This window comes from Rattus norvegicus, chromosome 4, assembly GCF_036323735.1.
Source record: "Rattus norvegicus strain BN/NHsdMcwi chromosome 4, GRCr8, whole genome shotgun sequence".
Classification (NCBI taxonomy): Eukaryota; Metazoa; Chordata; class Mammalia; order Rodentia; family Muridae; genus Rattus; species Rattus norvegicus.
This window is the reverse complement of record NC_086022.1, coordinates 8,099,658-8,124,243: the sequence shown is the minus strand read 5'-3', so window position 1 is coordinate 8,124,243 and position 24,586 is coordinate 8,099,658. Positions and strand designations below refer to the sequence as shown.

The window sequence follows — 24,586 nt, the reverse complement described above, 5'->3', positions numbered from 1 at the left end:
TGCTCACTGCTTACATTTCCATGATCTGTCAGGTGGGAAGGTCAAGGTAGCAGGAATTGAGGCAGCCGGTCACAGCGGTCACAGCCGGTCACAGCCGCAGTCAGTAGCAGAGGCCATGAATGAATGTATGCTGCTGTTCCCTTAGACGAGAGCTTTTCCTCTTTTACACAGTCCAAGGCCCGAACCCAAGGAATGGTACTTCCAAGTTTAGGCTGGGTCCTCCCACATGAGTGAAGGTAACCAAGATTGGCCCCTGCAGACAAGCTCATGGGCCAATCTGAGGTATCTGGCCTCTCTGATTGATGGGGGAGCTCTTCCTTAGCCCTCCCATCTGGATGCCTTCTAGAAACCACCAACTAGTCTACACCGAGGTTAGTCAGAGCCTCCCTGAAACAGCCAGACACACTCGATGGAGACCCCGACAACTTGGAGGTGTGGGAGCACGTACTCAGGCTCACATGCATTGTCCTGCCAAGTCAACATTGACTTGGTGTTTAGATTTCACCCATATTTACCTCTAGAACTGATATAACCTGGTGTTTACTTCTGTGATCTGCTGAATGACTTTCTCACACCCTATCATTAGCCATGTAGCCTGAGAGTAGAGGTAGGTGAGAAGGAGCAGGTCATAGACCCCTCACAGAGCAGACATCAATGAGACTCATGGTTCCTGGGTGGTTCTGAAGGTCCTGTCACCTGTCAGTGACGTTCACCAGTGCTGCCTCAACTTACAAATGGCAGAATTGGAGGAAACAGCTTTCTAGGTCAGTGAAATAAATAACAATGAAACTAATTCTATCTGGCCAAGCGCGCGCACGTGCGCGCGCACACACACACACACACACACACACACACACACACACATACACACACACAAATTCACACTCACACATACACAATTTTGTATATTTTCATTATAAAAGGGAAGGAGCTTCCTATAAAATAACAACAAGACAATAGTGTCTTCAGTAAGGACAACAGTCCCTGTCATCCAATGTCACTGTTGAGCACAGGGCTCTGCTCTATAATGCAGACTGGACTGTATATGATTAGCAGCACATAGGATATATCCCACAGCATCCCAGACACACTAGACATGCACTGGACTAGGACATGATGGCTGCCAGTGGAGGATGGGAAATTGTCAGCTCCATTACTATGGTTGTATATGTGGTCTGTACTGGTTTTGTGTCAACTTGGCACAAGCTAGAGTCATCAGAGAGGAAGAGCCTCAGTTAAGGAAATGACTCCATGAGACCCAGCTGTAAGGCATTTTTTTCAATTAGTGATCAATGAGGAAGGGCCTAGCCCATGGTGGGTGGTGCCATCCCTGGGCTGGTGATCCTGGATCTATAAGAAAGCAGGCTGAGCGAACCAGGGAAAGCAAGCCAGTAAGCAACATCCCTCCATGGCCTCTGCATCAACTCCTGCCTCCAAGTTCCTGCTCTGCTTGAGTTTAGTCCTGACTTCCTTTGGTGATGAACAGCAGTGTGGAAGTGTAAGCTGAATAAACCCTTTCCTCCCCACCTTGCTTTTTCGGTCCTGGTGTTTTGTCACAGCAGTATAAACCTAAATAAGACATGGTCCACTGATGGCCAAAACATCATTATATGGCATATGATTGTGTGCATACATGTGTAAATGTTTGTGTGCATGCATGTGAGTGTGCTTATATGTGCAGTCATGTTTGCACCCATGTGTATATATATTTATGCATGTGCACATGTATATATGCATGTGTGAATGTATGTACACATGTGTGAGTACACATGTGTGAGTACACATGTGTACACACAGATGTATACACATATATGCATATGTGCGTGTGAGGACATAAGTGTAAGTATGTACACATGTGTGGGTGTATACTTAAATATATATGTTGTGCACATGTGTGAATTGTGTATAGGTATGTATGAGTGTGTGCATGTGAACATATGTGTTATGCATGTATGTATGCTCCTCTGTGTGTGTGTCCACACATAGGTGTACACAAATGCGATTTGTTGTGTTTGTGTATATATGCACACATGTGTCTATCTGAATGTGTTTGTGTGTACACATGTGTACATGTGTGAGTGTGTACACAGGCTTGCACGCATGTGAGCATTATGCAGGTATGTGGGCAAAGGTATTTGTGTGTGCACACACAAGTATGAGTATGTATGAGTATGTGCACATATGTGTATAAATTTCCTCTCCATATCCTGTCAGTTCTTCTTTCTGCAGAGCGCTAAGGTACTGGGTTACACCTTACATTCTAGAGCCAAAAGTTGCCTGCCCCACCATTGGTTCTGCTCTGAAGAAGGTGGGACTATGGCATCTCCCTGAGCCTCATATTCTGAACATGTACAAGGTCAGTTCCCCCGGGGCCTGGAGCAGCAGATCATCCGTGCAGTGACCCTCAGCCATAGCACAGAGCACGGGGCTCGGAGCCCACCAGAAGACAGCAACACGTGAGTGATCCACTGTGTATCCGCTGATGCAGAGGAGAGCAAAGGGAGACAATGATGTCGCTCGAAGGGACTCTCAGGTGGCAGCTCAGCAACAGAGGAGTAACGGTGACTCAGGAGGGGTTCAGTGAGGGTGGGGAGGAGAAACTGAGAGGAATTACAAAAGAAGTGCAGTGAGGGTCGGCAAGCCACAGCCTTAGCAGAGCCTGACTCCCAGGCTCTGCCTCCCTCAGGCTGTAGGGCCTGCAGAGGCTACGCCTTTGGATGCCAGTGAGTCTCTGTGCTCCTTCGCCCAGCTCAGTCACGAGTTCCACTGTGGACAGCCTCCTGATCCTACATGGTCCTTCTAGGTTGAAGAGGGTGACTTGAGACAGGGCACCAGTATAACATGGCAGATTGTGTGAGGGAGGGAGGTTGAGAGCCACATGTCCCGGGCCAGGTGCCACCTGTGTGCACACCACTCCTGGCACGGCTGCCAGCCACCCTTGTCCCTTGCAGCCCTGTGCTGTAACTACAGATGACACATGTAGGTTCCCACAGTCAGGACGGGAATGGTGTGGGGTGTGCCCTGGGCTCAGAGTAGCACAGTTGCTGTACCTTACCCCACTGGGACCCCCACAGGTCATCACACCTTCCCAGGGCTCTGTGGTTCCTGTCTATGGGCCACCTCCAAAACCACTCTAAACCTCAGTCTATACACACTCACCCTGCCACTGCTAGGGAGAGCAGACGAGCCACAGATGGACATTCCCAAGGTCTCTCCTGCTGACTGCATCCCATAGCAACAGAACTCATCACCTCCACTGCAAACCCCAGATGTGCACTGTTCTCTACAAAAAGACTTGCCCCCACCCTGCCCACAGCTGCCCCAGCACCTTCCAAATTGACACCCACTCCTCTCCGTGAGGCCCTGGATCCCCAACACCCCAAAGTGATTTCAGAGGACTGCCATGCCCTCCATTTCCCAACCGCACAGCCTGGCACTGCCAGGCTTTCTTGATGCTCTAAGCACAGTGTCCTCTAAGCCAGACAGAAAGTGGACCGCACCTGCCAAACAACACAGCTCTTGAAAAATCTGTGTCAAGCTGACACAGCCTAGAGTCACCTGGGAGGAGAGTCTTAATGAGGAGTTATTTAGACTGAGTTGGCCTGTGGGCTTGTCTGTAGGGGATTGTCTTGCTTGTTAATTGAGGTTTGAGGAACCACCCTGAATATGGGTGGCACCATTTCATGAACTAGGCCCCGTCCTGAGTAAGAGGGTCCTGAGGAAAGCAGGCTGATCAAGCAAGGACGTGGCTATTCTCTGCCCGGGACTCAGACTGTCACGTGACTAGCTGCTTCAGTTCCTGCCTCAACTTCCTTAAAACAATGAACTGTAAGCCTGCCAGTCCCTTTCCTAAGTCTCTGATGCTTGTTCTCAGGGCATCTGTCCCAGCACTGTGTGCGGGGGCTGCAGTGCAGTTATGGCTTGTGAAGCCCATGAGGAGTTTAAGGTCTTTGCTCAGTTTCTGATGTGGCGAGTGTGTCCCTGGTGATTCGCAGGGTGCTGTGCAGACATGGGCAGGTCCAGGATGTGACCAGGTCCTTCCTACAGCAAAGGTCACGACTCTGAGGTCACAGCTCTGACCCTGAAAACCAGCCCATGCTTCATGTCTCACAGCCACGGAGGGGAGTGAACACCCTGCTTTCTCTTCCCCAGCACAGCCTAAACCCTCCACAAACACTGATCTTCCTGACTCTATTAACTTTGCAAGGCGTTGCCCTGATGATCTGGGAGGTCAGATGAAGAGGTGAGGACACTGGGAAACCCCAGAGCCAGGCTGTGACCCAGGAGTCCAGGCTCTTGCTCAATCAGGTCAATACTAAATTAAGTTCTTGACTACTATCTTCCTATACCTAGAACCAATCTGCTTTCATGTTGTTGCAAAATCTGTACAAAAGATCAAAGGGATCCAAGCCCCTTTCAGCACTGTCACCCAACAGTCAGCATGCCGCTTCCCTGTGTCTTCTCCCACTTCCTGTCTAGGAATAGTCATAATGGAGAGGAAAGGGCTACCTGCCCCTAAATCTGCCCATGCTAATCCCCTCCCTGCTGCCTCACACTCTAGGACGTTACAGCTGAGGCAGGGAACAGAAACCTGAGGTGCAAGCCACAATGGATACAGGAACCCAGGTGCCCTTTGTCTCCTAGGGGACTCTGGGCATATAATTAACCTAGCCATCCTCCTGAACTCCAAGGAGAGAGATCAGTGTCCTCTCCCCATAATAGTTCCTCCTTCCCCAGGTACCCTAGCACTGGACCTGACCTCAGGGGAGCCTGCACTACCTGCCCATCTCTGCACAAACATGGCCTACTTCTTGTCCCCCCAAAATGCTCACTCTGCTGCCTGCCCCTAAAGAGAAAAATTATTGTATAGCTCTGAACGCACCCAATCTTGTCTGGTAGGGTTAGGTCTGGTTAGTGTATGGACGAGAGAAAGCTTCCATTTCTGTGACTGGATGCCCTTGTGTGCTCCACACCTGACAGTCCTTGACGTATGTGTATGTGTGTCTTAGCATTCATGCCTGTCACAGACTACTGGCACACATCCCTGTGATGTACAAGGAGCTCTTTAGAAAAAGAGACTCCAGCTATCACGAGTAAGGCGAAGATGCCAAATCCACAGGGCTACACTGAGAGTGAAAGCCACTTAACAGCATTTGATGTCTGTCTGTCCTCATTGCTAGAGCTGCATCCTCACAGCTGCTCTTTGGTCTCACTGACCCTGAGTCTCTGCTTTTTCTTTATAAGGTCTCTGCTTTTTCTTTATTGCGCTTGAGTTTGACTGGAAATTTAAGGCAGCAATGGGTTGCCGTGTCCATCTGAAAACTCAGCAGCTTTCCTCAGAGGAAACCTATGATGCAGGTTAGAAACCAACGGAGCCCGGTTAAGCCAGTGTCACAGGAGATGCCCCACACACGCCCAGCACAGCTTCTAAACACGATGAGTGCCTTTTGGTACTAAAAATTGTAATAACTTCAGAACGAACATTTGTTGAATCTAATATGTGGAAAATTCCATACAAACACCTTGAAGCTTTCCAGGAAGCCTGGAGTGTCCATTTCTGAGTGCACACTTTCATGTCAAAGAGCATCTGCCACTGCTCCTGATCGTGAACTTGGGTAGAGACATTGAACATTTGGCACCCAGAGGATGGAGTAGGGATACTGCTCAAACCTCCCATGATACCCAGGATAACCCCACTGCATGTCAAAAGGCCAGTACACATATCAAGCCAAGATAAAGTTCAGCTCACAGCACACAGAGCAGGAGGCAGGGGAGTGCTTACAAGCAGCAGCATCTGTGACAATGCAAAGGAAGTGGTTTGAGTGCCAATGGGATACAGGGACTGGGGTGGCTTCAGATGATGCGCTGGGCAGCAGGAAGGGAGAAGGCAACACGTGGCCAGAGGTGGGGTTCAGATGAAAGCAGAACACACAGAGGGTGAGCCACCACATGGTACCCCAGCCAGCTGGTGGGAACAAGACAACACAAGGAGTTCCCAGGAGCCACGTCCTCTAAGGACTCTGGCCCAGTCCCTGAACTCAGTAACCTGTTTCTTGACCTTGTGTTGATTTCTTCCACATTTACTTTCTAGAGACTGATTAAACTGTCCACTTATATTTTCTGCATGTGAGTTTTTAACTATAATGCAAAACACAAAGAAAATGTCAATGTTCTATTTTTCTCATTTTACCAAATACTGTGAAATTTTTTTAAAGATTTATTTATTTATTATATGTAAGTACACTGTAGCTGTCTTCAGACACACCAGAAGAGGGCATCAGATCTCATTGCAGATGGCTGTAAGCCACCATGTGGTTGCTGGGATTTGAACTCATGACCTCTGGAAGAGAAGTCAAGTGCTGCAGTCAGTGCTCTTAACCACTGAGCCATCTCTCCAGTCCCTACTGTGAAATTTTTAACATGGAGAGATACTGATTTTGAGTTTACTGTTTTATACTCTGGCCTTGGGAAGCTGCCACCAAAACGAGGCAGGGAAACCAGAAAACTTCTGAATGGTGGCGTCTGGTCTCAGACCTCATCCCCATACCCAGAGCCTGATCCTTCCTCTCAGCATGAAGGTTCAGCTGCTGTGGTCTGTGGATCTGTGGTTTTGTGGTTCTATGGTTCTGCAGATCTGTGGACCTGTGGTTCTGTGGATCTAAGGAACTGTGGTTCTGTGGTTCTGTGATTCTGTGGTTCTGTGGATCTGTGGGTGTACAGATCTGTGGTTCAGTTCTGTGGTTCTGCAGATCTGCGGATCTGAGGATCTGTGGTTCTGTGGATCTGAGGATCTGTGGTTCTGTGGATCTGTGGATCTATGGATCTATGGATCTATGGATATACAGATCTGTGGTTCAGTTCTGAGGATCTGGGGATCTGGGGATCTGGGGATCTGGGGATATACAGATCTGAGGATCTGTGGTTCTGTGGATCTGTGGTCTGTGGTCTGTGGTTCTGTGGATATACAGATCTGAGGATCTGTGGTTCTGTGGATCTGTGGTCTGTGGTCTGTGGTTCTGTGGATATACAGATCTGAGGATCTGTGGTTCTGCAGATCTGTGTTTCTGTGCATCTGTGGTTCTGTTGGTTCTGTGGGTTTTGTGGGTCCTGTGGATATACAGATATGTGATTCAGTTCTGTGGTTCTGCAGATCTGTGGATCTCAGAATCTGTGTTTCTGTGGATCTGTGGTTCTGTGGTTTTATATGAATTGCCTTTCTCATTGCTGTGATAAGACAGTTGACAAAAACAACTTAAGGGAAGAAGGGTTTATTTTGGTTCACAGTTTGAGGATACCGTTCATTGTGGCAGGGAAGGCATGGTGACACAGGCCTGAGGTAGCTGATCATATTGCATCCATAATCAGGAAGTAGAGAGCAATGGATCCTGGTTCTAACTCTGCTTTCTTCTTTGGGTACCAGATTACAATGGTGTCACCCAGTTAGAGAGGGTCTTTCGACCTCAGTTAACCCAATCTAGAAACATTCTTCCTTGTATGCCCAGAGGTTAGTCTCCTAGATCCTGTAATTCTGGACCTGACAAGTTGACAGTCACAGGTCCCAGCCCCCATCTCCTGCTCCTCCTTGAGACCCTGGCTTTGCTTTGGGTCTTTTTCACTGTTCAAGTCCCTCTGGCCTTGCCAGGCCTTCCTTTCTGTCAGGGCATTCAAGAGCCAACCCTGACAGCAGCTATTGGGTATAGTCACACAGAACTGCTTGTTAAGCTTCCCAACAGGCTCTGCCAAATATGCTCACCTTGTGGGGGACTTGCTGCAAGGTGAGCAGCCTTACTGCCCCAGGAGCAGAGAGTCACATCAACATGATGTGCAGGAGAGCTCCAGGCTACCAAGCTATTTACTTCCACATCTAAATTGTCTAGCCATTAGCTCGAGAGCAATCTACAGCCCGTGTATAGGCAGGTCTCTGGGAACAGATCCTGATGGGAGGTGGAGAGGCATGTGAATTATTGAGGTACTACCTAGAGAGGAAAGTCTCACTGAGGAACAGCTGCAGCACATCTGTCCCAGCCTTGAACACCTCTGTTAGCCTGTGGCTATGAGTGGAGTGGGACCAACACCTCATGGGGACAGAGACTTTCAATATGAGATGCTGACGGCAACCCCTACACAGTGGGGGCAGAAGTCTGGCAAAGTGAGAGGGACCTAGCCCCACCCTCAGCTGAGGTGACAGCTCCTCAAGAGCACCTATTGCCCTTGTCCTGAGTCCAGAGTCTTGTACCAGTTAACTCCACCTGCATCATTAGCAAATCCCTTGGGGAGCCATATTCTCCTAGGGCCATCCTGGGCTACTAGCCAAGACCCTGTCACAAACAAAGAAAAAATAAAGGAAAAGCAAAGGTAGTGAGAAACCACTTAGATTCTGTTTCACCTCCAATTACAAGCAAGGTGACAAAGGATGAGCCAGGGAGAAAGGCATCTCAGAAGTGCATCCTGGGAACAGTCCACACTCTCTCTAATACGAGCCCTCATCTAGCTTCCCAGCAAGTACCATTCATCAGCACACCTTAATCCTAGCACTCAGGAAGCAGAGGCAGGCGGATCTCTGAGTTCAAGGACAGCCTGGTCTACAAAGTGAAATCCAGGACAGCCAGGGCTACACAGAAAAACCATGTCTCAACAATCCAAAAACCAAGACAAAACAAAAGAAAAAACAAAATCAAAACAACAAAAACATCTGACAAGCAAGGAGATCACCTGGGCTGCTCAAACGCCAGTGGCTGTCTGTGCGCCCAGAGGTTTCCTTCTGGGGATATAAGGAGTATGTATCTGGATCTCTGACTTTCAGCTCTACTAGGGACCTTGCCCAGCCACACAGCCCCTCCTTTTCCCAGAACGGTATTTTATTTTTTCCTTTTTTTTTTTTTTTTAGGAACTGGGGACTGAACCCAGGGCTTTGTGCTTGCTAAGCAAGCGCCCTACCACTGAGCTAAATCCCCAACCCCCAGAACGGTCTTTTAAACCAGAGCTCTCTCTATTCATGGACATGAACACTTTGGGGGGTCTACACACGGCTCCATTAGCCACCTCTAGTTCCAGCAAAACCCAAGATAGGAAAAGTGAGCTTCAGGGTGTAGGCCAGCGGGTGCTGATAGACTTTCTACTAGGCCTAAAGGCTAAAATCACAGACTCTGAGGCAAGGAAACTAGGGAGATCAGCCTTGCCCTGGATGCCTGGTCTATCCTTCCTTCTGTCTTCTTCCCATACCTGACAGCACACCTTGGCCTTTCGACACTATGAAAAGGGCTGAAATCTCCTCAACCCAAACAAGGGAGGTCCTCTGTAAGACAGTGAATGTGCTTGGCTAGAGGCAGGGAGGGGAGGCTACCCTGTCTGCCCTTACTTTCCAGACAATCAAGGGCAAAAGCAACAAAAGGGAATCATAAACAAGCAATGCCTTTTACATCTGTTTGTATAGGGTGACCACAGAACCACTGGCACAGCTCGTAAAGACTGGGGTGTCTACGTGCCCTCAGGTAGTATAGTAAAATGTTAAACTGAAAACAAATTAATCAGTAAGAAATTCAGTTATGGTATAACAGAAACAAGATAACCACCCATGAAGCTGTCATGGTGATGGGGCAGAGATATATGGAAAAGCCCATCACATAGTTTTAGACAAGGGAGAACCAGGAAGAGAAGGCACCACTTAGATGCCTCCCAAAAGGTTGCACAGTAACAAGAAGAGAAAAAATACCCTGAGAGTAAAAAGAATTCCTGCACTGAAGGGAAGCCTATAAGTTGGGGGAACTTTTGTGGGGACCACTGTGGAGACCAGCACATCCTCTGACATGTGGTCTTAGCCTCCAGACCCTCATCTCTCTCCATCTCCTGGGGCCCTAGGGTGTCCCCTGGAACACTCAAGTCACCTCTCTCAGTGGTGTGCTAGGACTTAACACCTTAGTTTCTTCTAAAGTCACTGCTATCACCACAGCTCTTCTTCCAAAGAAAACATGGGTTACTCTGACACTAGCCTGAGTGGCCCTGGCAGGGTGCCAGTTATGTTTCTCATTGATTTGATCAAATACCTGACAAGTAGCACCTTAAGGAAGGAAGGGTTTGCTTTGGCTCACAGTTGGAAGGGATACAGTCCATTATGGCCAGGAATGCTTGGTGGCAGGGATATGAGGCATCTGGTCACACTGCATACACAATCAGGAAGAAACTGGGCTAGAAAACTCGCAAGGATGGCCTCCACTGACCAGTTCTTCAAGTGGCCCACTTTCCCCAGTGATGCTCCATCAACTGAAGGCTCCACAACCTTCCCAAACAGCACTACCAGTTGGGGTCCACGTGTTCAAACACATGAGCCTATGGGGGATATTTCACATGCAAACCACAAGAGCTTGGGAACATGAATATGGGTTACCCTAAATTATATGCCCACTGTGGGAGCTATGAACTTATAGTCCCCAGAGCAGAAGACAGTCATAAACCAATGAATTTACCAAATACATTGGTCGGGACATATGTTGGTAAGGACATATGTTGTTAGAGACATATGTTGGTGGGGACTTATATTGGTAGGGACATATGTTGGTAGGGACTTATGCTGTAGGGACATATATTGGTAGGGACTTAGTTTGGTAGAGACATATGTTGGTAAGGACTTATGCTGGTAGAGACATATGTTGGTAAGGACATATGTTGTAGGGGCATATGTTGGTAGGGACATATGTTGGTAGGGACATATGCTGGTGGACATATGCTGGTAGCCAGACTAGTTAGTTATGCAGGGAAATCTCTGCTATAGGCTATAGGTGCTCTCTAAAGACATTCTTAGCTTTTAGGATGGTGGAATCCAGCAAGAGATCTGTAAAGCTAACATACTCTAAAGGTCTTTCCTGACGCCCGGGATGCTAGGTCGGACACTGGAGTGGGTCTAATCTTTGTTGTCAACATGGCACATTCGAAGAAGGAACCTCAGTTGAAGAACTGCCTCCATCAGATTGCCCTGCAGGCACTGTAGGGACACTGTCTTGACTGATGACTGATGTGGGAAGGGCTAGCACACTGTTGGGAGGTACCACCCTTAGGCAGGCAGTCCTATGTTTATAAAAGAGCAGGCTGAGCAAACCACGAAGAATAAGACTGTAAACACCGTCCTTCTGTGTTCCTGCCTGTTTCTGGCTTGAGGTCCTGCCCTGACTTCCCTCAGTGACTGTCATCAGATATGCAAGCCAAATAAACCCATTCTTCACCAAATTAGTTTGGTCAGTGCTTTATTACAGCAACAGAAACCAAGCTAGAACAGCTATTTAAGAGGATATAAGCATCCGGGATAGTTTGACCCAGGACCTGCAACACTTCTGACTCTCCATCAATTCTGTCTGCAGAATCATCAAACACCCACGTGGCTAATTCAGTGAACTCCAGTTTTCAGTGCAGAACTGAACTGCAGGAATGAACCTCATATTTACAAACATGAGCTCAACTAAAAGGAATCTCAAGGACTCTTACACCCGAAAGCACTAAGGTCAACAAATCCTGACGTGCCCAGACTACATGCTGCTTCCTGGCAGCTTCCTCAGAGCTTCCTGGCAGCCTGCCACTTCCCTCATCAGGACGACTGCCCTTCTGAATCATTCGGGACTTTTTCTGGTGTTCCTCATGTTTTTATCTGGCACCCAGTCTGAGCCTCAGTTCTACATGAAGTTGGGGGATGAACATTGTCCCAGCAGCTATTATATCCTGGGGGTGGGGGTGGGGGTGGGAGGCAGGAGTGCTGACATCACAGCCAAGGATGGACCCAGGCAGACAGGCAACTGGGCTGACTCAGCATCCTCACCGGCATCCTTGGGGCGCTGTATACCTTGTCCAGGGAGACGAATAGTACCAGAGGAAACAGACATGGAGCTTCCAAATACTGTGTTGCTGGCATAAAAATATAAACTCTGCTTTGAAAAAAAAAAAACAAGGAAGTAATTCATAACACAATAGTTATGGCCCAGGAACTTGGATTCAAATTCCCCGCATGCCTCACCACAGTGAAGGTTTCCTGAACTTTCATGGTCACAAAATTAGAACACCATGAATCAACATGTTTACACAGTGCACAGGCACAGTCATGAGGAAGGCTATCGCAGCAGTGGGGAGGTGGCTGTCACAGGACTTAGAGCTTGTCTTTGCCGCATTCTTGACCATTGTGTGTGTTAGAGGGTGGGTGTGTCAAGCTTAGGTTTACATTCCAAGGGATTTATGAAAGTCATGAGGAGTTGGGTGACACTCAGAGGTTGAAAGTATGTGTTTGTCTTTTCATGGGACTATGAATCGCACAAGATTGATCATTTTGGCTCTAGCTCTATGCTATAGATTTTATACTCTATATACTCTATAATCTATACTCTATACTATATACTATATACTATATGCTATATAGCTCTTGATAATGCTAGTGTTCTACCAGCCAAGGCAGAGGCCGCTGACTGGCCCTTAGAGGAGTTCCTTCTGAGGACTGTAGTTCAGTGTCACCTTGGCTTGTCCCTGTTACCTAACACCTATCCAGCCCTGCACAATTCTGCATATGTCTAGCAGGAGCTCCCAGGCTCCCACTCGGTAACAGTCACAAAGGCTCCCTGGTAGTCTGGTATACAGTTAGGGTTTTCTAGGGCCATAAGGCATTAGTGTGTTGTCTGACTCCATGGGGCAGGGGGTCCAGCTTTCTCCAGACAGCCTTCTGGGCCAGACCTTCCCCATTGTTTGCTCACTTTCTCTTCCTCCCTCCCTTCCTGTGTGTCAGGAGTCACGAAGGTCCATGTGCACATGGATGAACAGGGACAGGTATATCCCAAACTCTCAAACATGGAGAGAAGGAAGCTTACATAGTTCCCTCTATAGCGTCACTAGAGACATGCCCTACCACCTCCCAAGTACTGCAGACTGTTGGGTCTGCTTTGATGATGAACCAACAACCTATAAGCTGACCAACAAGGCCTGCCTAGCAGCACACCATCAGAGAAACTGAAGGCAGAAACCAAGCCCACCCACAGCTGCTGGGTGGCGACTGCTAGTGTGGCCAGCCTGCGGCCAGCCTTGGGGCTGGAGGATCTGCCCACCTCTGTCTGGCATTGGTGTCTGGGTCCACCTGACCTTCATCTTACAAAGACACCAGTCAGACAGCATTAGGACACACACACACACACACACACACACACACACACACACACACACACACACACCCTGTCCTCGTTTCACCTCAATTACCTTGGCAAAGCCCCTGTTTTCAAATAAGGTTGTATTTCATCCTGGGGCCTTGCTGTTTCTTTGTGGCATGCTCTTCGATGAACATGTGGCTGGATGTGTGGTGCAGGGGTCGGGGGTGAGTTAAAGCTTCCATGGGAGGCGGTGGCCCAGGGAGGTCACAGGCAGGTGGTGCTCACTTTCCCTGGGCTTGCCTCACATTCTTTTCATGTTTAGCCGATCCTCCCTCCTCTTCCATTCAGTGTAGGGTTGACCCTGACCTCAGCTCCTGGAAAAGGCCATGGGCCAAGGCCACATGGAGAGAATGAGGTCACACAAAGACAACTTGTAAACACTCACCATCCTCCCCAAAAGGGAGAGTGGACAGAGCCCACACTGGCCTGTGGGCGAGGCACCGTGTGCATGGCTGCTGGGTTGTCTATTACTGTGTGCTACTTGTTTATCATGTGATGGACCAACCTGCAGCTTGCAACATTCAGATTGGGTTAACGACCAAGTCTTTCCTGTTCTACAGCTAGCACCCATTACAGTTATTAGTGGGATGTGATGCCCATAGTCCCATTTAACCAGGTGACTAAACCGAGGCACACAGGACAACCATGGCCTGGGACTTGCTATGTAGGCCAGGCTGTCCTTAAACTCATCATCCTCCTGCCTCAGCTTTCCAAGTCTTAGGATCCCAGGTATATGCCACTATATCCCCAGCATTTAATCAACCAGGAACTCTCCATTAATAGTTTTCTGTTAGTTAAGGTGATCAAATTTTCACAATTTTGATCTGTCCCATTCTTTTCTAGCTATTCCATTTGAGGTTGTCTTTCAGAACATTAAGCATTAATGAAGTGGCATGTCTCTTCCCCCACCAACAGGAATAAAAGAATACCCACCAAGTGTTCTCTAGGCAGCATCTGAACACCAAATGCTACCCCTGCAAGCTGTGTGCCTATCCATCTAAAGTCCCACACTCAGTGTGAGATGAACTAAGTGGCAGGGTCTGTTCTAAACATTAGAAAAATGCTAACCAGGCCCAATGTGTGCTGAAGTATTACGCAGCCACAAAAAAGTAATTGAGCAATATTGGCAATACAGGTTTGCAAAGCAAAACTGGACCCGTGCAGGTGTAGAACGCAATTTCCTCACACAAGAACCAGAGAAGGAGGGAAGACACCAGCCTAAAGTAGCTGCCTGCAAATGGTGGGTGTATTTCCCTCTAAATTCTTTCCTACGTCTCCCAACTTTCTATAGCGAGCTAAGGTTTGCCTGTTGACACAGTCTGTCCTTCTAGCTCCAGCACTGTGGAAGGATGGGTGACCTTGTCTGAGACACACTTGAGCTGCACAGCCCTTCTCTCCATGGGTCCCAGCAGTTGTGTCCAAGGGCCAGTTGCAAAGCACCATGCGTTGAAATGTAAAAGCAAAAGTGCCCAAGTTGAGGCATCTACGAAGCCTAAAAACACTGTTCTGACTGCCCTGCTCCCCCGATCCCTGCCACATACCCACCCCCGCCACACACTCAGTGTCCTCCCAGTGGCATGATAGGGAAAGGAGTGGCTGCTGCCTGTTTTGGTTGGGTCATATCAGCTCCTTCACAGCCCCACAGGAGCCCAACACTGAGCCAAGCTGAGCCCCCTGGGAAAGGCTGGTGTTGGTGTGGGAGGTCATGTTGTATTGCTATCGTTTCAACAAGCTCACAGCTGCACCATAGGCAGTAGACTTTGCATGTCACAGGCCCCGTGTCTGTCTGTCTGTCTGTTTATATCTCATTCCTAGCTAGTCTCACAGCTGGTCAATCACTTGAGTGAGTAAGCCCTTGCTGGCCCCCACAAGGGAGACCTGAAGATCTGGTGGTAACATGTAAGGCTGTAGTAGTTTCCACTATTAAGAAAGATAGCCATTTTATGAGGGAACTGAGAACTCCTGAGCTGGCTTAAGGATAATCACACCACATCGGTGTTAGACCTGCTTGTGAGGCTGCCAGACCACTTCTTTGTTGTTGTTGTTGTTGTTGTTTCGCTTGGCTTGGGTTTTTGAGACAGGATCTGGGACTACTAACAGTACTGGCTGCTCTTCCAGAAGGTCTTGAGCTCAATTCCTAGCACCTACATGGCAGCTCACAAATGTCTATAACTCCAGATTCACGGGATCTGATGGTCTCCTCTGTTCTCTGTAATAACAGAAACACAAGCAAGCAAATCACCCAGACATAGAAAGTAAAATAATTTGTTTCTTAACATCAATAGGGAGTTAAGTATGGTGGCATAGGCCTTTAGTCCCAGTGTTCAAGAGACAGGTAGGTAAGCCTCTGTGACTTCATGGCTAGCCTGGTCTACATAGTCAGTTCCATGATAGTCATGGCTACATAGTGAGAGTTCCAGAAAATGAATGAATGACTGAGTGAATGAGGTCCATGGGGGACAGGTATAACCTTACCTTGTTGTGCATGCCACTGCCAGATGAATAGGCCCCGGGCACAACCATGTCCCAACAAAAGTTGTCCAGGATTCTTGTGTACTCTCTAATGACCAGTATAAATTCTTTGGGTCACTGAGTTCTGGCCCTAGAGCTGGCCCTAGAGCTGCCCCAAGCAGAAAGACACACGTCTCTGGCCTTATCACTCTGCACCCTCGCTACCGTGTCCAAGGGCAACTTCGTCTTCCAGACGTCTAAAGCCCTGAGACATCTCATTGCTTGGTTCTCTCCTTGTCTTGCCCTGAGCTGGCCCATCTCTTCTTACTCATGATCTGTGCACACACTGGTTACCTAGGAGCTCAGAGCACACCCTGAACAAGCAGAAAGGAAGTGCTCCCAGAGAAGATGGATGAGGCAGAACAACATCCTATGTCACACTCCTTTGACAGATGTACCAAGAGAAAGCCACCCTCACAGCAGCCCTGTTTGCTCCCTGAGAACACAGGGATGGTGCCTTTGGAGCTGCTGCTCACGATGTGCTGTGAAGAAAAGAAACCCAGTAGTTGTGCCCAGGATTGGTTTGAGGCAGCCTTGTCTGTAGGTTACGGCCGTGGGATGGTTTTGTAGACAAAGTCCCTTGTGTTTGTTTTGTTTTTGAGGTGTTGGTTTATGGTCTGTGGTTTTGTTGTGTTGTGGCACAATCATGTATTCATGGTACTTACAGTACAGTCAGTTCTCATTGCCAACACACTGATAACGGTCAGTTCCCGAACGCTGGGTTTCTCACTGGTGCTGAACCTGGTGCATGTTGGGACTAACCATCAGCTCATCTTCCTCAACCTAACCATGGAGCCCGTTACAGAGCTGTTTAGTCTGTGGTGTTAATTCTCTGAGTCATCATTTTGTCTGTCCCTCAAATAGATGTCATTTTGGTAAAATTTATCCAAAACACCAAAATAAACACCTCTAGCATGACAGCACTTGAAAGCTTCAAACACTCGTTTTAAGTAATCCAAACATAAGAACAAATGACCCAGCTCCCTGCAGTGTGCCTGATGTCCCACAGCTGGTGCGTAGGCATCCAACTTCCTCCTATTTCCTCAGAGTGCATTTAGCTGTCTTTCCTCACACATCTCTGCTCTCATAGACAGAGTACTAAGCCATGCTGGGTGCTTTAGCCTTGAACACTCAGAGGGCAGCAAGGCTTCTGAGTGGCCTCCTGACCACTCAGCAGCAGTGTATGGATGGGCTAAGAGTCTTGCTGTAGAGGAATTTTAAGCCAGCAACATGGCTGCTCTGTTCACATCCAAAGACCTTCTTGGTCTGTGTGATACACCCCCCAACACACCTCAATCACTTTAACTGGAATCCTTTAGTACACACCTTTAATCACAAACAATGATATCTAATTGAGGGGCAGACGAAGTGAAAATCAGAGAAAGATTTGAAAGAATGTGTCAGAAAGGAAATGCCCAACTCTTAGGAGAAAAGCTATTTAAAAGCAGTTCAGGGAGAGAGTTAGCTTGTCGGTGAGTTGGGAGTCAGGGCAGTGGGGTTGAGTTCATTTGTGGTCTCATTCAGTTCAGTGCAGGTCAGCAGAGGCAGCTGAGGTCAGAGAATAAGAAGGAGTCAGAAGATTAGAACAAACTGCCAAAGTTAGTTTGAGGCCAAGCAGAGCAATTCAGTGAGAAGCCCAGAGAAACCAGATTGAATCAGTCAGCTTGCAGAGGAGTTTGAGCCGGAATAGCTGACTTGAATCAGTCATCCAGAATGCAGAAAGAACCAGAAAGGGTGAGCATATTCAGCAGTAAGCCTCCAAGGCAACAATTGCACCTGGTGAATATGCAAGACCATAATGTGTGAAGAAGAAGAGAGATCCAGTGTACTGCAGGCACCTGCCCTTGCAGACATCAGCAGACACCATATTGGATGTGGCAGGGGAAGACGTCTGGTAAAATGAGAAGGCAGAGTTGCAGGGTAACCTCTGAATTTCAAGTTTTAGTCTGGATTTCAGAGACAAAAAAGATATCCTAGCAGGGACATATGGGGCTTTATAGCTTAGGAGGTTCATGTCAATGGCGTGTTTTTCTGGATCATGGGGTTCCTGAGAAAAGATCCTGTCAGACAGGGGTAAGAGCAGAGACAAGAGACATAATTTCAGACCTAACACACAACCTATTTGGAACATTACATATAGGGAGTGTATGTGTCTATGAATTAAATGTGGTAGCACATGTCCTCCACATTTAAGAGATGAAGGCAGAAAGATCAAGAGTTCAAGGTCATCCTCAGCTACACAGTGAATTCAAGGTTATCTTAAGCTACACAAGCCCTGTCTTTAAAGAAAGCACTATGGATTACTAGAAGCTGGGCTTAAGAATATGTTAGTTACTGGGAGAATGCTTCAAAATGAGGAGAAAGAACCTGCACAAACAAAGAGACCAATAATAGGAAGCTGTCAATCAGAAGATCAATGTGGGAGGGGCAGAAAGCCAGAATGGGAAAGAGTAGGGAGCAGGCTAGAGAGAGGGGAAGGAAACAAGAGAACATGGAGGAAAGAGACTCAGTCCTGCTCTCCAGGCATTTGGTGAGGCGTGAGCCCTCTCAGGAAGGGCCTTGGACTTGCAGAGGTGTGGAGGTATCTATGCAGCTTGACTGCAACCGTTGGTTTATTTAATTAGAGCAATCATTTCAGGCAGCATCAAGGAGCCCTATTGGAGCTCCATACACACTGCCTGCTTGGAGGGGGCTGCTCACCTCGACCCTGAAGGCTATTTTTATCCTCCTGATCTCAGTGTGATTAGGCAATTTAGCATGGGAAGCAGATCAGCTTCAGATGCTCTTTAACCACTAGGGAAGGGCTTGCAGGCATGAGCTAGGAGTGAGTGCAGTGTGCCAGCAAAGAACACAGGAGAGTGCTGGGAGACTCTGCTCTGCCCCCAGAGGGGACTGGGTCAGAGCAGGGTCCACAGAGGAGGGGGGGACAGTTCTGTGCTGCCCTCAAAGCCACCTGTCCTATTCTGTGACTGTGTATGACAAGATACTGGAAAACCGAGTTTATCCATGTCTGACCAATCACCTCTTCTCTTACCTTAATCCGTGAAAGGTGCTCTCTGCTTTTCTAGCCTTAAACCAAAAGCCCCACCCTGTGTGGTAGTGGCCTTGGCCTTGATTGATTGACTCCGGGTCTTATCCCAGATTGGCCTTGAACTCAGTGTAGAGTCAAGGATGACCTTGAACTTTTGATCCTCTTGCCTTTACCTCCGGAGTGCTGGGATTCTAGGCATGAACCACATCCATGCTTGTTTTCTTGTTTTAGTATTTTAGTATTTTTTAACTGTGTGTGTGTGTGTGTGCGTGTGTGTGTGTGTGTGTGTGTTTGTTCTCTCCTTTCAGCATATGGGCCATAAGAATTGAAATTATGTCAGGTTTAGTAGCCAGTACCTTTCCCTGCTAAGCCATTAATTGGCTGTTTGTTTGTTTGTTTGTTTGTTTGTTTGAGATGGGCTTACACTTCTTTAGGTTTGAGAATTTCATGCCTGCACTGTGCTTTAGTCATATCTACCCCTCACTCTCCAGTGCTGTTTTAGTGGGAAAGTATTAAGCCGGAGGGAGGAAAGTTCTTTCTTTCCTTTCTTCTTTCAAATTTCTGAAACTCAAGAACCAGCAACATTTATAAGTCACAAAACAAACCAGGTAAACTTGATATTCCCACTGATCCTGTGCTGGGGAAGAGCATTGGGTATAGGTGGGGAGGGGTGGAGATTAGGAAACAAAGGACAGAGGGTCAGAGCTCTCCCTGTGGGTGAGGCAGGCCCTGAGCCAGCCCAGGAGGGACAACAGTCCTGAGCCCAGCTGGGAATGGCTGGGTACAGGGAAGGCAGACATGACCCAGGACAGCATGATTCCAGACGCTCGCTTAGAATCCTAAGTAATGCCATCTTCTCAGTTGTTCTCCATGACAGACTGCAGCAAAGCAGGCCTCTGTTCTCCTGAAGGCAAGTGCCCAGTGCAAAAAGGGACACACAGACATAACTTGCCCATAATCTGTTCTTTCCTGTGCCTCATGTCTCATCCTCTGGTTATGTCTACTAAAGTTGACACCAAGGTTTCCCTCAAATCGGTGTGTGTGTGTGTGTGTGTGTGTGTGTGTGTGTATGAGTGTGTGTGAGTGTGTGTGTGAGTGTGTGTGTGAGTGTGTGAGTGTGTGTGTGTGCGATGGAGGGAGGAGTACATGTGGGTGTATGTATTTGTGTGTGTATGTGTGTGTGAGTGTGTGAGTGTGTGTGAGTGTGTGAATGTGTGTATGAGTGTGTGTATATGAGCGTGTATGAGTGTGTGTGAGTGTGTGAGAGAGAGTGAGTGTATGTAAGTGTGTGTGTGATGGGGAAAAGAGTACATGTGGGTGTATGTATTTGTGTGTGTGTGTGTGAGTGTGTGTATGAGTGTGTGTAAGTTTGGGGTATTTGGCAAATTGAGGAAGATGCAAGTCTCTGTGTTTTGCACCTGCTCTATGGAAATCCCCAATAAACTCATTTTACTCGTGGGAATGAACCTGAATGAACAATTCTGTGGGCTGTTAGAAACATTTGGGGTAGATGTTAATTCACATCACCCTGAAAAAGTCAGGCGACAGTTTCCTCAAGACAGTCTTCTTCCAGCAATATTTAGGGTCTACAGCCTCACAACACACATATGCACCTGCACACACACACACACACAGGCACACACACGCACGCACACGCACATGCACGCACGCACACACACACACACACACACACACACACACACACGCATCCACACCAGAAGCCTTTTACTGTGACGACACTCTGAGATCCAGTGGCTACTCTCTAGAGCCTATCCATTTGGCCAGAGTGTGCAGTCTGCATAGCCCCCAGAGTAGAGAGGCACATCCTATGCTTCTGTTTTCTGATCAGGAAAATGTTAATTAAAATATGAATTATGCCTTCTTTCTCACAGCATGGAGGTCATGAGAGCTCAATCCAATTGCATGGGCCAATTGTACACATTGGGCTAAGGGAGGAACGGGAGATGGCCCTTGTGTGAAATAATTAGAAAAAAAGCCTATCTATGAAAGAAAGAACCATGGACTCTTTTTTTTTTTTTTTACTATTGCCTGACTCTTTAATTTTGTATTTAGAAATAGAGGTCCATGTCTGGTGTGGTGGTGCATACTTTTGATCCCAGCAACTGAGGCAACTGAGTCTCTGTGAGTTCGAAGACAGCCTGGTTTGCAGAGCAAGTTCCAGGAAAGCCAGGGCTACAGAGACAGACCTTGGTTTGAATAGGTTTAGCCCCCGCAGACTCATGTGTTTAAATGCTTGGCCCACAGGGAGGGTCATTATTAGCAGGTCCTTGTTAGAATAGGTGTGGCCTTCTTGGAGGAAATGTGTCACTGTGGGAGTGGACTTTGAGGTCCTATGCTCAAGTTCCACCCAGTACTTGAGAGTGACACTTCACGGTTGCCTTCAGATCAAGATGCAGGACTCTTAAGTGCCTTCTCCAGCACCATGTCTGCCTGGACCCTGCCATGCTTTCTGTCATGATGATAATGGACTGCAAGCCAGCCCCAATTAAATGTTTGCCTTTAAGAGAATTATCTTGGTCATGGTGTCTCTTTGCAACAATGGACACCCAAACTATGACACCCTGTCTCGAAAAAAACAAAAGAAGAGAAGGAAGAAAGAAGAGGAGGAGGAAGAAAAAGGGAGGGGGGAGAAAGAGAGAGAGAGAGAGAGAGAGAGAGAGAGAGAGAGAGAGAGAGAGAGAGAGAGGCAGCAGTCCAGAAAACCAAAAGCTCAATACAGGGCATGTGCTTAAGATATCTGGAAAGCTAAACAACAGAATGAGCTTCTGTGAGCCCACGAGTGCAATGTCTGTGTCATATCCAGAAGGCAGCATTTCCCAGCCCTCTACCCTCCAGCTCTCACCTTCTGTAGGGTCTGAACTATGAGGCCAGGGAGTTGGGGGGAGGGGTACCTGGGGCTAGAGTGGGGTCAAGGGAGACAGACAAGAGCAGGAGTGGAAACAAGGTGTGTCCATATCCTGGAAATCTTACCTGGCACACGTAGCCCTGTGCCCTCACTGTCCCCATCCTCCAACAAGAGGTCATGTAGCCTGGTAGCCAGGTTAAACTTCCTCTCTCCTTATAAGGTCGTGTCTGGCAGCACCTGGAATTTCTTCTTACACAATGAAGAATCCCCAGCACACTGGCCTGGCCAATGATATACACTCTCACTGACAGCCCCTACCCAAACCCCAAAGGTTTAAATGGCTTTTGTTCCCCCATTAAACAAGCAGTCTCACTGAAGCTGTCTCCTGAGAGTCTGTTTTCATTGCACAATGACAAATGCCTGTGTCTTCTGCTGCTCCGGCCATTCCTGTCTCCCTTTGCCTCCCAGGATACACCCGTTGCAATTGCAGTCGATCAAGTGATCAGGCAGGGGAAATGAAGCCTGAATTGCAACGGGGTGGGGGTGGGAGTGGGGGGTGGGGGGGAAACTAAGGCTGTATATGAACATAATATTACCCCTGACCAAGGGGAATTATTATTAATAGTGTTAACACCTGCATTCAAGAGATTTTCTTTTTAGAAATCACTTCACTCTAATTAATGCACACACAGCTTGTTTAACGACAACACTCGAACATCCATATGGCCCAAACCCTGTGCCGAGGCAAACAACCAGAAGGATCAACCTGAAACTATGGAGCTCCACTAAGTTTCGCATCTGTATTCTTAACTGTGCTGTTGATTTTTATTATGGTTCATGGTGCCTTATTATCTAAAGAGTTTGATTCAATTATTAATTATGGAAAAAGATAAGAGTACAACAGATGAAGCTGGAAGCTCTCTATCTTTCGTGACTCATCAGTACTCTAGATCCTCCCTCGTCAGCTGGTACTACACTGCCCTGATCTCATTTCTCACTTAGATACTGTGCTTCCACACACCTGTCTACATGTATATGTAATAGGCCAGGATGCATGTATGACAAACGATGTTGTTTCCTCTTTCTGAGTTTGAGTCACCTCACCCAAGTATACTACTTTCTAAGTCCACCTACTTTCCTGAAAATTGCATAATTTCCCTTATAGCTAGATAATATTCTGTATATGTAACACATGCTCATCATCTTTCATCTCTTGCTAGGCATAAATATTTATTTTGTGAGGAAGTTGTACAGGAGGGGATGTAGAGACTGCTCTTGGTTGCCTTCTTGACTGGGTTACCAGATGTCCAGCACTAGACGAATGAATGTGTTTCTGTATGGCTGTGAGGACCGATCTGCAAGGCAGTGGCTATGTGAAGAGTTTGCCTGACTGTGGGCAGCAACATCCACCAAGCTGGTAGCTGGTACAAAGAAGCTGGAAGAAGGCAGTGTGCCCACTCGCAAACCCTTCTCTCCCCTGAGTGTTTACTGCTGTCAGCCACCTGACTCCAGGTTCTTTGTCCGTAAACACCAGTGACTCCTGGAAGCTTTCAGACTTTCCGGGCAGTATTAGAACTGCTGAGGCTGTCCCTCAGCCTCCAAGGCCTGGCTTTCCTTCTGTGTCTGCTCCTGTATTGAACTTACACTCTCTGCCTCCAAGCAGAAACCACACAGCTCTGAGGTGGGACAATGTCCCAGTGGAAGGGCATCCTGAGGCACGGGAGCTCAAGGACCTTACATCTCTGAGGTGGGACAGTGTCCCAGTGGAAAGGCATCCTGAGACATGGGAGCCCAGGGACCACACACAGCTCTGAGAGGAAGCCTCCTCAGCAGAGGGGCTGCAGCTCCCAGGGTAGGGGATCCCCAGACGAGCTCAGAAGCTCGGGAGCCTCGGCCTCGCTCCTTCTCTTTGCTGCTTCTCTTCTCCTCTTCATTGCTTCTTGATGGCTTCTTCCTAAAAGAGAGTCACACCAGGCAGAAACCCTCATGAAGGAGATTTATTGGAGGGTCCAGGGTGTGGAGGGATGAATCCAGGGATGGCTGCCCTCTGCTCCTGGGAGTGGACAGTGGGGAACTGGACAAGGGGGCAGGGCTTCTATAGGACTTCTGAAGAGTGCAGCTTCTCAGGGCAGAGATTTCCAGAGTGACTTCAAGTGATTTCAAGTCCTGGGTTTGGGGGCACTTAGGGATTGCTGGAGTTTCCTGTTTAGGGATTGGTAGGTTTTTGTGCTCAGGGATTGGTGGGCTTTCCTGCCTAGGGATTGGTGGGTTTTCCTGCCTAGGGATTGTCCTAGGGTTTTACTGCTGTGAACAGACACCTAGACCAAGGCAACTCTTATAAGAACAATATTTAGGGGCTGGCTTACAGGTTCAGAGGTTCAGTCCACTATCATAAGGCAGGAGCATGGCAGCATGCAGGAAAGTATGGTATAGGAGGAGCTGGGAGTTCTACATCTTCATCTGAAGGCTGCTAGGGGAGACTGACATCTAAGAAGCTAGCATAAGGGTCTTAAAGCCCACACCCACAGTGAGACATCTACTCCAACAGGGCCACACCTACTCCAACAGGGCCACATCTGAACGTCTTGACTCTACCTCCAAGGTGCTAGCATTATAGATGGGCCCTCACCACAACACCAGAGTGATTTGTTTGTTTGTTTGTTTTGCTGGAGACCCTTTTCTTGGCAGTTTTGTGGTCAGCCAGTGCCATGCTCGTGGGGCTGAAACATTTAGAGATGCACCTTATTAGTGAGCACCTGTCTTGGATTAGCTTTTCCTAGGACAGGAGCCAGTTGGTGGCAGAAGACTGACTCTTGAGTCCTGCCCAAGGGTTGCAGGCCTCAGTGGGCCATGCCAAAGCCTCTGATTGCAGACGCTTTTCAGTCTTGACAGGTATCAGGTGTTAGCTTAGATCCTTCATTGGTGAAAGTGCCAGAGGCCACTTGAGATGACCATGTTCTGCAAGAGAGAGAGAGAGAGAGAGAGAGAGAGAGAGAGAGAGAGAGAGAG

General features: G+C 48.0%; 1 long non-coding RNA gene across 3 annotated transcripts in view; it reads right to left on the bottom strand.

Moving 5' to 3' along the window:
- Positions 1 to 23,558: 23,558 nt before the first annotated feature.
- Positions 23,559 to 24,586, bottom strand: part of LOC102546740 (uncharacterized) — a 42,996-nt gene continuing 41,968 nt past the window's right edge. For all 3 annotated transcript variants that reach the window (XR_010066046.1, XR_005503391.2, XR_010066047.1), the window contains one exon: positions 23,559 to 24,535. This is a non-coding gene — a long non-coding RNA (uncharacterized LOC102546740). The remainder of the gene's footprint in view (positions 24,536 to 24,586) is intronic.